Source organism: Ornithorhynchus anatinus, chromosome 4, assembly GCF_004115215.2.
Source record: "Ornithorhynchus anatinus isolate Pmale09 chromosome 4, mOrnAna1.pri.v4, whole genome shotgun sequence".
In the NCBI taxonomy this organism is placed as follows: domain Eukaryota; kingdom Metazoa; phylum Chordata; class Mammalia; order Monotremata; family Ornithorhynchidae; genus Ornithorhynchus; species Ornithorhynchus anatinus.
Genome location: NC_041731.1, coordinates 42,632,394 through 42,648,062, shown reverse-complemented (window position 1 = coordinate 42,648,062; position 15,669 = coordinate 42,632,394). Strand labels below are relative to the sequence as shown.

General features: G+C 45.1%; 1 protein-coding gene across 1 annotated transcript in view; it reads left to right on the top strand.

Moving 5' to 3' along the window:
- The first annotated feature begins 2,544 nt into the window (after positions 1–2,544).
- RAB14 (RAB14, member RAS oncogene family) overlaps positions 2,545–15,669 on the top strand; it is a 31,423-nt gene continuing 18,298 nt past the window's right edge. The window contains exon 1 of the mRNA XM_001512591.5: positions 2,545–2,824. The gene's annotated coding sequence lies outside the window, so the exon portion shown is untranslated. The remainder of the gene's footprint in view (positions 2,825–15,669) is intronic.

The window sequence follows — 15,669 nt, the reverse complement described above, 5'->3', positions numbered from 1 at the left end:
CACTTAACAAATACCAACACTATTATTATTATATATGCATACACATCAGAACAAGTAAACAGGCATTAATATAAATAGAATTATAGATATAATGTTGGCATTTAAGCGCTTACTATGTGCAGAGCACTGTTCTAAGTGCTGGGGCAGACACAGGGGAATCAGGTTGTCCCATGAGGGCTCACAGTTTTAATCCCCATTTTACACATGAGGGAACTGAGGCACAGAGAAGTTAAGTGACTTGCCCGCAGTCACAGAGCTGACAAGTGGCAGAGGCGGGATTAGAACCCACACCCTCCGACTCCCAAGCCCGGGCTCTTTCCACTAAGCCACGCTGCTTCTCTTAGAACAGTGTTTGGCACACAGTAAGGGCTTAGCAAATACCAACATTATTATTTATCATTATTATTATTATTAGACTGTGAGCCCGTTGTTGGGCCGGGATGGTCTCTAGCTGTTGCCGAATTGTACATTCCAAGTGCTTGGTCCAGTGCTCCGCACATAGTAAGTGCTCAATAAATACGATGGACTGAATAAAGGTCCAGTAGGTAAATGAGTGCCGCCCCCCCCCCGCCCCTATTAATAATGGTGGTATTTGTTAAGTGCTTACTATGTGCAAAGCACTGTTCTAAGCGCTGGGGGATGCAAGGTAATCAGGTTGTCCCACGTGGGGCTCACAGTTTTAATCCCCATTTTACAGATGAGGTAACTGAGGCCCAGGGAAGTTAAGTGACTTGCCCAAAGTCATACAGCTGGCAAGCAGCAGAGTTGGGATATGAGTAGACTGTGAGCCCGTCATTGGGCAGGGATGGTCTCTCTCCGTGGCCCAATTGTCCATTCCAAGTGCTTAGTCCAGTGTTCCACACATAGTAAGCACTCAATAAATACGATTGAATGAACGTAGTAAGCACTCAATAAATTCTATTGAATGAATGAATGATCAGGGATTGTGTCTGTTGCCGAATTGTCCATTCCAAGCGCTTAGTCCAGTGCTCCGCACAGAGTAAGCGCTCAATAAATACGATGGAATGAATAAGGGCCCAATAGGCAAGTGAGCGCCGCGTCCCTCGATTAGACTGTGAGCCCGTCATTGAGCAGGGATGGTCTCTATCTATTGCCCAATTGTCCATTCCAAGAGCTTAGCCCAGTGCTTTGCACAGAGTATTCATCCAATAGTATTTATTGAGCGCTTACTATGTGCAGAGCACTGTACTAAGCGCTTGGGATGAACAAGTCGGCAACAGATAGAGACAGTCCCTGCCGTTTGACGGGCTTACAGTCTAATCGGGGGAGATGGACAGACAAGAACAAGCGCTCAATAGCATGGCTCAGTGGAAAGAGCCAGGGCTTGGGAGTCAGAGGTCGTGGGTTCGAATCCCTCCTCTGCCACTTGGCAGCTATGTGACTGTGTGTCACTTAACTTCTCTGTGCCTCAGTTCCCTTATCTGTAAAATGGGGACTAACTGTGAGCCTCACGTGGAACAACCTGATTACCCTGTATCTCCCCCAGTGCTTAAAACAGTGCCCTGCACATAGTAAGCGCTTAACAAATACCAACATCTATCCCATTGCCGGCCTCCATCCCAATGCTTAGAACAGTGCTGGGCAGTGTGGCTCAGTGGAAAGAGCATGGGCTTTGGAGTCAGGGTTCATGAGTTCAAATCCCAGCTCTGCCACTTGTCGGCTGTGTGACTGTGGGCAAGTCACTTAACTTCTCTGTGCCTCAGTTCCCTCATCTGTAAAATGGGGATTAAGACTGTGAGCCCCACGTGGGATAACCTGATTCCCCTATGTCTACCCCAGCGCTTAGAACAGTGCTCGGCACATAGTAAGCGCTTAACAAATACAAATACCAACATTAGTAAGCGCTCAATAAATACTATTGAATGAATGAATGACTGTGGGCAAGTCACTTCCTCTCTCTGGGCCTCAGTTCCCTCGCCTGCAAAATGGGGACTAACTGTGAACCCCACGTGGGACAACCTGATTCCCCTGTATCTCCCCCAGCGCTCAGAACAGTGCCCTGCACATAGGAAGCGCTTAACAAATCCCAACATTTTTAAATACTATTGAATGAATGAATGAATGAGGACAACTAGGAAAGAGAGGCGGGGCGGCCTCCATTGCGCATGCGCGCTGCATCACCCTCCCACCCCCCGTCGGGGGAGCGGCCTCCGTTGCGCATGCGCGTTGCTTTACTCCCACCCCCGTCGGCGGAGCGGCCTCCTTTGCGCATGCGCGTTGCTTTACTCCCACCCCCGTCGGCGGAGCGGCCTCCTTTGCGCATGCGCGTTGCTTCATTTCCCCCCCCCCCACCACCCCCGTCGGCGGAGCGGCCTCCTTTCCGCATGCGCATTGCGGCGGAGGGAGACGAAGGCGAGGGAGCGCGCACCGCCCGGCCGAGGCGGAGCAGGGAGGGGCCCGGGGCTCTCGGAGCCGTCGCCCTAAGACGCGCAGGGCGCGCGGGGGGCGTGGCCGGGCCGGCGCGAGCCGCCGGGGAGGCTGCGCGCGCATCCTCCCCCCCCCCCCCCCCCGGCCTTCTTTTGTGGTCCGGCCCATTGCGAGGGTGACAGGAAACCCTGTGCAGGCTGCGCCGCCATCTTGGAGGAGTGCGAGGAGGACCGTGAGGGAGCCGTCGCTGTCGCCGCCCCGCGCCCTGCCGTCCCTCCCTCCCTTCCTCCTCCTCCTCCTCCTCCATCTCGCAGCCCGAGCGAGGCCGCTGCCCGTCCCCGGCCTGTCCCGGTGTCCGCCGTCGTCCCCTTCCCTCCCCCCTCTCGACGCCTCCCGCCCCCTTCGGAAAGCTGCCCGGCCTCCAGCCGCCCCCCAGGTAACCCCGGCCTCGTCCGCTCTTTTCTCCCTCTTCTTCCCCGACCCCCGCACGCCTTGCTTCCCGGGGTCCCTCCGGTCCGGTCCTGCGGGCCCGGTCCGGTCCTCCGGGCCCCGTGCGCCGCCAGGCCTGGGCGGCCGGGCCCTGCCGCGGGTCCTCGGGGCCCCGATGGGGGGGGGGGGGGAGGAAATCCGGACCCCTCACACCCCCTTTCCTGCACCGCCCGCTCCCCCTCCCCGACGCCCCTTTTCGGCCCCTCCTTTCCTTCCCGTTGCCCACGGAGGGGGGAGACTGCCGGGCTCTTTCCCAGTGCTTAGAACAGTGCTGGGCACATTGAGAGGTGAGGGGCGGCCTTTATCACAGTGCTTGGCACATTGAGGGGGTGAGTGCCGGCTTTTATCCCAGTGCTTAGAACAGTGCTTGGCACATTGAGGGGTGAGTGCTGGCCTCTATCCCGGTGCCGGCCTCCGTCCCAGTGCTTAGAGCAGTGCTTGGCACATTGAGAGATGAGTGCCGGCCTCTCTCCCAGGGTTTAGAACAGTGCTTGGCACATTGAGGGGGTGAGTGCCGGCCTTTATCCCAGTGCTTAGAACAGTGCTTGGCACATTGAAGGGTGAGTGCAGGCCTCTATCCCAGTGCTGGCCTCCACCCCAGTGCTTAGAACAGTGCTTGGCACATTTTGAGAGGTGAGTGCCGGTCTTTGTCCCAGGGCTTAGAACAGCGCTGGGCCCATTGAGGGGTGAGTGCAGGCCTCTATCCCAGTGCTGGCCTCCATCCCAGGGCTTAGAACAGTGCTGGGCACATTGGGGGGGGGGTGAGTGCCGGCCTCTATCCCAGTGCCGGCCTCCATCCCAATGCTTAGAACAGTGCTGGGCACATTGAGGGGGTGAGTGCCGGCCTCCATCCCAGGGCTTAGAGCAGTGCTTGGCACATTGAGGGGGTGAGTGCCGGCTTTTATCCCAGTGCTTAGAACAGTGCTTGGCACATTGAGGGGTGAGTGCTGGCCTCTATCCCAGTGCTCAGAACAGTGCTGGGCACATGGAGGGGTGAGTGCCGGCTATTATCCCAGTGCTTGGCACATTGAGGGGTGAGTGCCGGCTTTTATCCCAGTGCTTAGAACAGTGCTTGGCACATCGAAAGACCACACGATTTTGTGCTGTTACATAATGGCCCATCGCAAGCGCTCCTTCAGCCCGGAAGCCCGTGGTTGGGCCACGCTGCCTCTCTAATTAATTGTACGACCCAAGCGCTTAGTCCAGTGCTCTGCACCCAGTAAGCGCTCAATAAATAACATTGAATGAATGAACAAATACCATCCTTACTATTATTATTATTGTTCGGGGTTATTATTGTTCAGGGTGGCTTCCTCTCCTGCTTTCACCCACCCACACAACCGCACCAGTCGTCGCCCTTTCCCCTCCCCGCGCCCTGCCCCAAGCTTCCTTCACTCCATCGCATTTATTGAGCGCTTACTATGTGCAGAGCACTGGACTAAGCGCTGGGAATGTCCATTTGGGCAACAGAGACCATCCCTGCCCTGTGACGGGCTCACAGAAGGCTTCATTCCAGCCGCCGACCCGGGAACGTGGCCCTTTCCCTTCCTAAATTCAGTCGTATTTATTGAGCGCTTACTATGTGCAGAGCACTGGAGAAGCAGAGTGGCTCAGTGGAAAGACCCCGGGCTTGAGTCAGAGGTCACAGGTTCGAATCCCAGCTCTGCCACTTGGCAGCTGTGTGACTGTGGGCAAGTCACTTCGCTTCTCTGTGCCCCAGTTACCTCATCTGTAAAAATGGGGATTAAAGACTGTGAGCCCCACGTGGGACAATCTGATTACCCTGTATCTACCCCAGCGCTTAGAACAGTGATCGGCACATAGTAAGCGCTCAGCAAATACCATAATTATAATTATTATTATTAAGCACTGGGAATGTACAATTGGGCAACGATGGAAAAGACCACATCCTTACCCCAATCCAGACAACATCCCTTAGAGCGCGGGGGCTGTTGGATTGTATGCCCTCATGGATCTGGGGAGAGCATCCTTTTTTTAATTTAAGTCACGGAGGGTTGTGATGTTGGATTTTTTTTGTTGTTCGGTGACTTCTATGAGTCCCCATTTAATAATAATAATGTTGGTATTTGTTAAATGCTTAATAATGGTATTTAAGCACTTACTATGTGCAAAGCACTGTTCTTCCACGTGCCAAGCACTGTTCTTAAGCGCTGGGGTAGATACAGGGTCATCAGGTTGTCCCACGTGAGGGTCACAGTCTTAATCCCCATTTTACAGATGAGGTAACTGAGGCACAGAGAAGTTAAGTGACTCGCCCAAAGTCCCACAGCTGACAGGTGGCGGAGCTGGGACTAGACCTCCGACTCCTAAACCCGGGCTCTTTTCACCAAGCCACGCTGCTGCTGTAGAATCGTATGGAGCGCTTACTCGGTGCTGAGCACTGTGCTAAGCGTTTGGGAGAGTATAATGCAATAGCATACTCGGGATGGCATCGGGTAATTTTAAAAAAGAAAAATTCTCTGGTTTCTGTCAGCTGAAAGGGTTAAGTTGTTTTCTTGTGGCTATTTTGACAGTGTTTCACCTCCTCCTATAATGCTCCTTTTTGATAAGATTTTGGCAAGCAAGAGGAGATCAAAAATCATAATTTAGTGCTTAAATCACTACAGGTAATTTGAATCTTGTGTGGTTCTGATTTAATTTCAATGTTTCCAAGAAACTTTGTAAATGAGAAAATACTGTAAAATATTGGTTGAGTAGCAGCTTTAAAACCGATATTTTGACATTCCGAAAACATTTCACACTATATCCAGTGCATAGTGCAGTGCTCAGCACAAATCAAACCCTCAAAAAATAAAAAATTCCATTGCTACTCCTATATCTAGAAGGGTCTGATTAGGTAAACTTGGGAGCAAAGCCCCTAATTTTTTGTTTTTGTTCCTATTTGTCACCTTTCCAACCTGACAGGTAAGGGAAAAAGACCTTAGAAAAAAACGTTACCTGCTTTGTAAATACCATTCTCAGACATTGCCAGTAACTACAATGAACCAAGGGGAGTGAAATATACTGCTAAACCTTTAATACCAAGGAGGATCAACACTTTGTAATCGCTTTGATTTAACTTACCAGTAAAGACTCATTTTAATGTCAATTATACTATACACTAGGACTAGTTCCTAGTGTTGAACTTTGGATTAGAACATTTATCACATTTCACAATATTTCATGCCCAACAGGTACTGCAATTTATTGATCAGAAGTACCCTATGTGAAGGAAAACTATTGTTTTAGGTGGTTAGAGTATTATAAACTCCATCTGAAAAACTATTTATTTTACATTGACTTTGAGTCTCTTGTATTGGAAATTTTCCCCTACTAATAAACAAAAATAGTGCACTTTTTTCTCTCCTTCCCTTTTCAGTTCATTTACTGAACGATAATAGTTAACTGCGAACATTTGGCATCTTAAATGACCCAATTCAAGAGCAAAGGAGTTGGTAAAACATGGTTTTTATTTGTGAGAATCACCTTAGAGAGACTCTAAACATACATACGTCTTGGTAATAAAACCACAAATGTGGTTTTCCTGAATGAAAAGTTGGCCGTTACATACTGGAACTTTATCATGTATCTGTATGACAGATTTCATTCATTTAAATCATTTAAAATTTAATCTGCAAATAATGTGATGCTGTTTTACGGGCTAGTACCCAGAAGAGCATCTGATCTTGCCTCATGTTTATTTTTGGTTGAGAGTCCTTTGGGAAGAAACATTTAGTGTTCAGTTGCAAAAATATAAAGAACAATTATTTGAAGAGTTATCTTGGTAGATTTAATTGTTTAGTATTAGAATAGCTCTGGTGATTTATTTTATTTCAGAAGAGTTGCAGATAATTCAAACTCCCACTAGTTATTTAGTGGTTTCTGGTTTTTTTGCTGTTCCTGCAAACCAATCTTAAAAAGTTCTACAGTAACACTCCTGTGTTCCAGGACACAGCCATAAATACCCTAGCCGTTTTTATAGGTTCAAGATCCTAAACAGAATCCTACTGAAAGCAAGCGAGAATTTCATTAAAAATTGAAGTAAAATCAGATGGTCTCATGATAGCAGCATGGCATAGTGGATAGAGCCCAGGCCTTAGAGTCAGAAGGTCATGGGTTCTAATCCCTGCTCCACCGCTTGTCAGCTGTGTGACTTTAGGCAAGGCACTTCCCTTCTCTGGGCATCAGTGACCTCATCTGTAAAATGGGGATTAAGACTGGGAGCCCCACGTGGGACAACCTGATTACCTTGTACCACCCCCAGCGCTTAGAACGGTGCTTGGCACATAGTACGCGCTTAACAAATGCCATCATTATTATTGTATGCACCCCAGTGCTTAGGATAGTGCCTGGCACATAGTAAGTGCTTAACAAGTACCTTGATGATAATCATGATAACAAGCAGGTTCAACATCAGACTGGTGAAATTTTTGTAAGCTGACTTCATTAAATTCATTCTGATGATTGTTTTAAAGGGGTGCATCCAAGCTCAGCATCATCACACACTGATTTTGCCACTGAGGCAAACGTGCTTACTTCAAAGGGAGGATTTGGTGGGCTAGCAGGACCACTCTGCTCCACATCTGCTTTAGTAGAGGCAATTGGAAGCTGACTGTTCCTACCAGCCCTGCTGGAGCTCCCAAGTCCTGTGTTTATCCCAAGATGTCTTGGGACTTGGGGGATGACTTACTTGCATCAAGCTGGGCAGTTGGGATGGCTGGAAAGACTCCCTGGAGTCCCTTAACCCCTCCTTTAAAGCTCTCCAAACCAGCCATCCACTGGAATCCTTTAAGGAAGGAGAGCGGAGAGGAAATGCTTCCCTCTTGATTCTGTCTCCAGAGCCCGGGCTCCATTGTTGCTCAGATCCATCAGGTCCTGTTTGCTCCTGCCCTCATCAGTCAGTTAATCGATCAATCAGTGGCATTTGAGTGCTTCCTGTGCATAGAATACTGTTCTAAGCGCTTGGGAAAGTACAGTATAAGGGAATGGGTAGACATGTTCCTTGACCGCTAGAAGCTTACAGTCTAGAGTGGGAGACAGACACTAAAGTAAATTGTTATAGATATGAACGTAAATGTTGTGAGGTGAATATCAAAGTTTTAAAGGGTACAGGTCCAGGTGTGTAGGTGATACCGAAGGGAGAGGAATAGGGGAAATCAACAGAGTGGGTGACCAAAGGGCTATCTAGAGTCCTACAAAGCTGTTAAAACTCAGCTTTCCTAACCCTGTCCCCAAATCAGTCCATCAGTGATATTTATTGGGCCTTTACTTTGTGCAGAGCTCTGTAGTAAGCCCTTGGGAGAGTAAGTATTGGTAAATGCAATCTCTTCCCAAAGGTATCTTACATCCTAGTGGGGAAAACAGTAAAATACATTACAAGGAGGGGAAGCCTCAGAGAAGGAGGATATGCGTTTCATAAGTGCTGTGGGGTGAATATCTGTGCTAGGGGATATGAATGCAAGTTCCTAGGTGATGCAGAAGGGAGAAACGATACTCGTGTTGATGGTCAACAGATGCAGAGTGGGTATAGTTCCCTATTCAGAATGCAAGGGGGGCAGGTAGTGAGCCAGTCTCTCCAGGCTTTTCTCCCACCGTACTCTGCAGATCTATGCTGCTCTGTTTTTATCCTTATATAGAGGGAGAAAAGGGCTCATTATTTTCAATAGTAACAATTAGCCGAGACCCATAGAGAATGTTAATAATAATGGGAATTTTTTGTTAGCCTGTCATCTTTCTTATGCCTCTTTCTATTTCCCTTCCCAGATACCCTTTTGTCTCTTCCCTTACTCCTTCATCATCGGTTCTCTGTTCCTCTTATCTGTATCTCCAGGGCCTAACCCCAGAATTGCCCTTTCCCCCTTCCACTTCCCCATTCTTTTTCCTTTCCCTTGGTTCTTTACCTTTTCCTACCAGGTCCCCTGTACCTTTTCCTCCTGTTGGGACTCATCCAACTGCACCCCAGACATTCTTTGTTTTCACACTTAATGTCTAACTTCATGTCCATGTCTCTTAATCAGTCCTCCAACTCTTAAGTACTCCCCAGATCTCTCCCCCCCAAAAATGGTAGTCACTTCTGCCACCACCATTGCCACCATTTTTGATGGCAGGAAGCCTGAGGGGGGTGACGTAAAACTATGGGAAGGTAAATTCAGTCTACCAGGCTGCCTGCCATCAAAAATGGTGGCGGCTACAGCAGACACGATAAATTTCTGTGCTGTTGCCTTGGCTGCTGTCTTAGTAGGGGCAAGACCTGGAAGCTGGCATTGGTTGCCTCGCCTTTTGCCATCATCATTGTTATATTCCCTAGCTGCTCTCAGCAGGTGCAGTAAGCTTGGCAAGTCTCAGAAGAACATGCCCAGATCTGCAGACATAGGTTGCTACTAGAATAAGTAATTAGTTAGTGGTATTTATTGAGGGCTTACTCTGTGTAGAGCATGATCCTAAGCACTTGGTAGACTACAATAGGGCATGATTCCTGGCCTCAAGGAGTTGGCAGACAGTAAAATAAATTCCAGGTAGGGGGACAGAGATAGAGTGTAATCGATCAGCAATATTTATTGAGTACTTACTGTGTTTAGAGTAAGCGCTTGGGAGGGTATTGCAGAATTGGTAGACATTTCCGCTGCCCACTAGCTTGTGGCCTAAAGATATATGAACTGGTGTGAAGACAGAGAAAGGATGTAGTATAAAAGCATACCAACTCATTAACTACCTAAGTGCTTAGGTGAGAAAGTGCTGAAATCACAGGAGGGGAGGAAATAGGGTGCGGAAATGAGATTAATCCTGCAGATGTGGTTTCAGAAGGGCTTTGGAGATGGGGAAAGCTATGGTCTGTCAGATGTGGAGTGGGGAGGAATTCTAGGTAGAAGGAAGGTGTGAGCAAGTGGTCAAAGGTGAGAGATGTGAACAAGGCAAAGTGAAGAGTTTGCCTAGAGAAGAACGAAACTTGCAAGCTGGAGTGTGGGAGAGAGGATAAGTAGATGTGAGAGGAACTGATTAAGTGTCTGAAAGTCAAGGGTCAGGAGTTCCTCCTTGTTATGGAAAAGAATGGGGAACCATTTGAGGTTTTTGAGGAGTGGGGAGACATGTGCAAGACAGTGTTTTGAAAAGCAATCTGGGCAACAGTGAAGTGACTGGAGTGGGGAGGCAGGGGTTTCAGCAAAGAGGCTGAGTCCAACCAGAATATGACAAGTGTTTGGATGAGTGTAATGTTCATTTGGATGGAGCGGAAAGAGTGGATCCTGGAAATGTTGTGGAAGATGCATGGATAGGATTTGGCAGTAGATTGAATGTGGTGCCTGAAAGAGAAGAGTCAGTGAACGTGCCAAAGTTGTGGGCTTAGAGACACGGTGAGGGTGGTGGTGGTGTTAGCAGTGTTGGGAAAGTTTGCTGGAGGAGGGGTATTTGTGAGGGAAGATGAGGAATTCATTCCTGGACATGTTGACTTTGAGGTGCTAATAAGACCTACTTGTAGAATATGACGGCAGAGTTAGAGAACATTCTTTTGACGGTGCAAGCCTGTCTGGATAGAGTATAGTGTGTAAACAGCTGTGCACACGTGCAGTATCAGACGCGGTGAGCACCACATTGTGAATTTTCTTGTTTTCCTAATTTGGTGTTTTGTGTTCCAGCGTTACAGAACTGGGTGTGCTAATTTTTTTTCAAGGCAATTTAGAACATAGACAGTTAAACTTAGGGAGCAAATAGAATCACAAAGGAATTGAAAGGAATGGAGAGAAGTACCTTTTTTTTTTTTAAATGGCATTTGTAAAGCATTTACAATATACCAAGCACTATACACAGTGGGCTCAGTCCCACTTTGGGGTGCACAGTCTAAGTAGGAGGGAGAACAGGTATTGACACCTATTGAGGACACCAAGGCACAGAGAAGTTAAGTGACTTACCCAAGGTGTCATAGCAGGCAAATAGCAGAACTGGGTTTAGAACCCAGGTCCTCTGAATTCCAGGCCTCTTTTCTTTCCACTAGGCCACACAGCTTCCCTAAAGCTAAAGCCCTTTACCTGAGCAAAGTACTGTTATCCTAAAGTGGAACTTAAATTTCCCCTTTGAAAAGACATCAAAGGGAATAAAATAGTGATTAGATAACTTTCCTCTGTGCGAACAGATATTCTAAGTGTTCAACTAAACACTTAAATGTATTTCTCTTAACTTTGCAAATAGGGAGGGTTTCTCATGAGGTCATTTAATATTGCCAAATTTTGTAGTGTCTAACACTGGTAGTGTGGCAGAGTGGATGTATTGTGTGTTTGAACTAGCATGAGCTATTTTTGGTGTACCTGAATGATCTGGTGGTGGCATTACTGAGAGCAATGTGAAAAGCATAAATTATATGGGAAGAATCTGTGGAATTCTCACTCAAGCCAATTGACAGTCCGTGTTTACTGCTAGACGGACTTCAGAGCCAAGTATACAATTTACTTCTACGGTGGGGTGTATTGGGTCTGGGTAATAAGGATTACTGATCTACTGTTTGAAGGCCATTCTAAGCAAGGATGATGTTTAAAATAGGATTTCTTGACTACTGATTAACAATAAATATGATTTTTGTGGCTATTTCAGGAAAGACTGAGTACTTTTGAACTTAATTTCCTGTAAGATATTGCTGATTATATTGCTTGAACCTGCATTTCAGTTTAATGTATTCAGTTACTCCGTGTAACTGTTTTCAACCTGTGTTTAGTCATTTCAAATTTGAAGATTTAAATCTGTTTCCTTAAACTTTTTCAAGTATTAGGCATATTAAAAAAATTAGAAAATCATAAAATATAGAGAATTGATGGGGGGAATAAGGCAGTAGCTATTCCATGTGAAAATGATTTTAATGATCATATGTTCATTCCTATATCTGGAAGTAGCATTGCCTAATGGAAAGAGTGTTGGCCAAGGAGTAAGAGGTCTGTCTTCTAATCCTGGCCTTGCCACTTGCCTACTGTGTGACTTAGGGCAAGTCACTTAGCTTTTCTGTGCCTCAGTTTCCCCATGTATTGAAGATTCAAAACCTATTCTCCTTCCTGCTTAGACTGAGAGCTCCATGTGGACAGACTGTTGTTGTTATTATTACTGCTGTTACTACTGAATCATTCTTCCCACTAGTCTCTAAGCTTCTCCTCCTTTCAGCTAAGCTTCTTCCCCTTTGGGGCAGTATTCCATGCTATTGCCCAGATAACTTCTCAAGAATCTACATTGGCTGCCATTCCCTATCCATCTCAAACAAATATTCCTTACTATTGACTTGAAGACTCTCCACCAGTTTTCTCCATCCTTCTTGTCAGCTACCTTTACTATTTCCCAATTCACACTCTTGCTCATTCCTTACGTGTTTCTAACTATACCCTTCTTTCCCATCTCCAACCTCCTGCTCACACTAGTCTCCTGTCCTAGGATTCCTTCCCCTCCAGAATCTTGCCACATCACAGCCCTCTCCACCTTCAAAACTCATCTGAACTCTTATCTTTCATTGAGAACCACCTCTGCTTAATTCCCAGCATGACAAAACTATCAATCGAGAAGCAGATCCATACTCCCAAGAGTCAGAGGGCTTGGATTCTAATTCCGGCTCTGCCGCTTGTTTGCTGTGTGACTTTGGCCAGTTCACTTCTCTGTATCTGTTACCTCGTCTGTAAAATGGGGATTAAGGCATGGAGACCTATGTGGGGATTGGGACTGTGTCCAACCCAATTATCTTTTATCTACCCTAGCCCTTAATACAGTGCCTGGCACATAGTAAATGCTTTACAAATATTTAAAAAAAAAAAACCACAAGCCAAGCAGCCACCTTTAACTGTTGTGCATTTATGCCTATTCTTAGCACTTATGTATATATGTTTATTCAATCAGTCAAATGTATTAAGCGCTTACTGTGTTAAGAGCCCTGTATTAAGTGCTTAGGAGAGTACAATACAAGAGTTGGTAGACATGTTCCCTGCTCACAAGGAGTTTACAGTCTCAAAGTGGTGACAGATTAAAATAAATTTTGGATATGTACACAAGTGCTTTGGGTCTCAGGGCACTTAAAGGGTACAGTCAAAGTACATAGGAAACCCAGAAGAGAGAGAAAGTAAGGGAAATGAAAGAGAGCTTAGTTGGGAAGACCCCTGGGAGAAGGTGTGATTTTTTTTCTTTTTTTTAAATAGGGCTTTGAAGGTGGGTTGGTGGTGTTCCTATGAAGGGGGAGGGAGATACCCCAGAGGGAGAACATGGGCAAGGGAGTTGGTGGCGAGATAGACGAGACTGAGGTACGATGAATAGAGTGGTATTAGAGGAGTAAATTAGGTTGTAGTAGGAAATCAGCGAAGTAAGAGGGAGTGAACTGTTTGAGTGCTTTGAAACCGATGGTGAGGAATTTCTGTTTGATACAGAGATGGATGAGCAACCACTGGAGGTTCTTAAGTGGGGAGATGGGGACTGAATGGTTTCGTAGAAAAGTGATCAGGGCAGTAGAGTGAAGTAAAGACTGAAGTGGGAAGAGACAGCCGGCAGGGAGGCCAGGAAGGAGACTAATGCAGTAGTAAGGGCAGGATGTTTTAAGTGCTTGGATCATGTGCTAGCAGTTTAGAGAGGAAATGGCAGATTTTAGCCATGTTGTGAAGGTAGAACTGACAGGATTTGGTGACAGATTGACTGTGGGTTGAAAGGGAGAAATGAGTTGAGGATAATGCAAGGTTATGGGCTCATGAGGCAGGGAGAATAGTGGTATCTACAGTGATGGAAAAGATGGGGGTGACAGGTTTTGGGTGGGAAGATGACTTCTGTTTTCGACATGTTAAATTTGAGGTGCTGGTGGGACATCCAAGTTGTATATTCATTTACTCTCACGGTTCATTACCATATATTTGCTCAACTACCCGTTTTACACTTACTCTTCCTTCTGCCACTCTCTGTAAATTATGATCTCCCTCATTAGACTTTAAGCTCTTGTAGGTAGGGATCAATTGTTTCATTCCTGTTTGAATTTCTCAGGAGCTCAGTACAGTGCTTTGCATTCAGTAGGTACTCAATGAATACCCTTGATTGAGTCTAAGAACTTATTCAGCATCTTGAATATTTTGCACAAGTATCCTAAGCTCAGTAATCACAGTTTTCGTGGATAACATTTTGAAGAGGAATGCAGTTTTTCACTGCAAAGTACGAATTTATGAATTAGCAAAATGAAAATTAGCGGGAATGTCTGTAATGTGATTGTCGTTTGCAAGCTATTTCAACTTCAGGCTGATTAAGTTAGTAACCGGAGTCTTTTCTTTAGTTTAGAAATATGAACTTTTAAAATGAATTAGTTTAACTGCAAAAGGGTAGAAAGCAGGAAAGGGAGGGGAAAATACAAGGGGATGAAAGTAAGAGGGTGAGCACTATCGGGCTGAAGAAAGAGACCTGCAGAACAGCCTTTCCTTTTGCATAATGAGGAAAAGAAAAATGTAGAAAGGAGTGAATAAATATCAAATCAAGGTGTCAGGGGTAAAGAGTAATAGCTATTTGGGAAAGAGAATGTGAGTTTATGAATGAAATTTATATAAAACTTTTATCTCAGAGTAACTTGATGGATGTGCCTCTAATGGGGAGAAATTTCTCAGCTGCACAGGAATTTGAGCCAGAAGGATGAGTGATTAGTCCAGGCTCACAAGTTGTTATTGGAAAGTTTTATTCTTCCCAATAATTCCCATTATTGTAAAAAGGAAATTCAGTAATGTGATCTGCATGGTCAGAGTGAAAGCGAATGCTTCTTGATTGTCTAACTAGGAAAGCTTCCTTCCTTTAAAGCACTGGTAAAAGGAATTTTCAGTGATGCAGAGGAAAATTCATCCATGAATGCAACATGTTACACTAACAAGGAAGGCACAGAAGAGCTTTATTTTCAATTTAATATGTGGAAGAATGGCATTTTTAACAGTATATAGTGAAATGGATGTAAGGATAGTTATTTTTAATTGATCATTTATAGTAATACCCTTAACTATAAAAAATTTAATTATTTTAATCAAGTACCCAATTTTAAAACTGAATCTTGTAGCCACCCACCAATACTTGTTGAAATTTTTGAGCTGGAATTCTGAGTGTTTTAAAAATTTGAAAATTAGCTCTTATTTTTAATCAGGTTCAGAAATGCTCAAATTACTAAGTGTTGTGTAACTTGATTGAGATAATAATAATAATTGTGGGATTTAAGTGTTATTCTGCCAAGCACTACAAGAAGCACTGGAGTAGATAAAAGATCATCAGTTTCCAAATGGGGCTCACGGTCTAAGTAGGAGGGAGAGCAGGTATTAAACCTCCATTTTGCAGATGAAGGAACTGAGGCACAGAGAAGTTGACTTGTCCAAGGTCACACAGCAGGCAAGTGACAGTGAAAAAACTGAGGTCGACTTCTTAAAACCTTACATTAAATTTCTGGTATTTCTCAATAAATTTAATTATTTCTAAGAAGAAGCTGACCCATTTGTAGTTATTGAATAAGTGAATTACTCCTTTTTGGGGTTACTATTTAAATTCCATTAAGTGTACAGAAAGCATTTTGGTTATTAAACTTAATATAAGACCCCCCCCATATAAACATTACCAACTACTTATGAATCAATTGAATTTTTTCCCAGCCTTCCTTTCTCTGAAAGAACTTTAGTAATTTTTAAAAAAACTGCATTATTTACTACTTGGAACACATTCTTACTTTTCCTGGGTGAATGACACTTCTTAAGGCTGCCTGTTAAAATTGTTGATTTATACTAACTGTTTACATTTTCTTCAAAAATTTCAGGATTTAAAAATCAGTATTTAGATTTT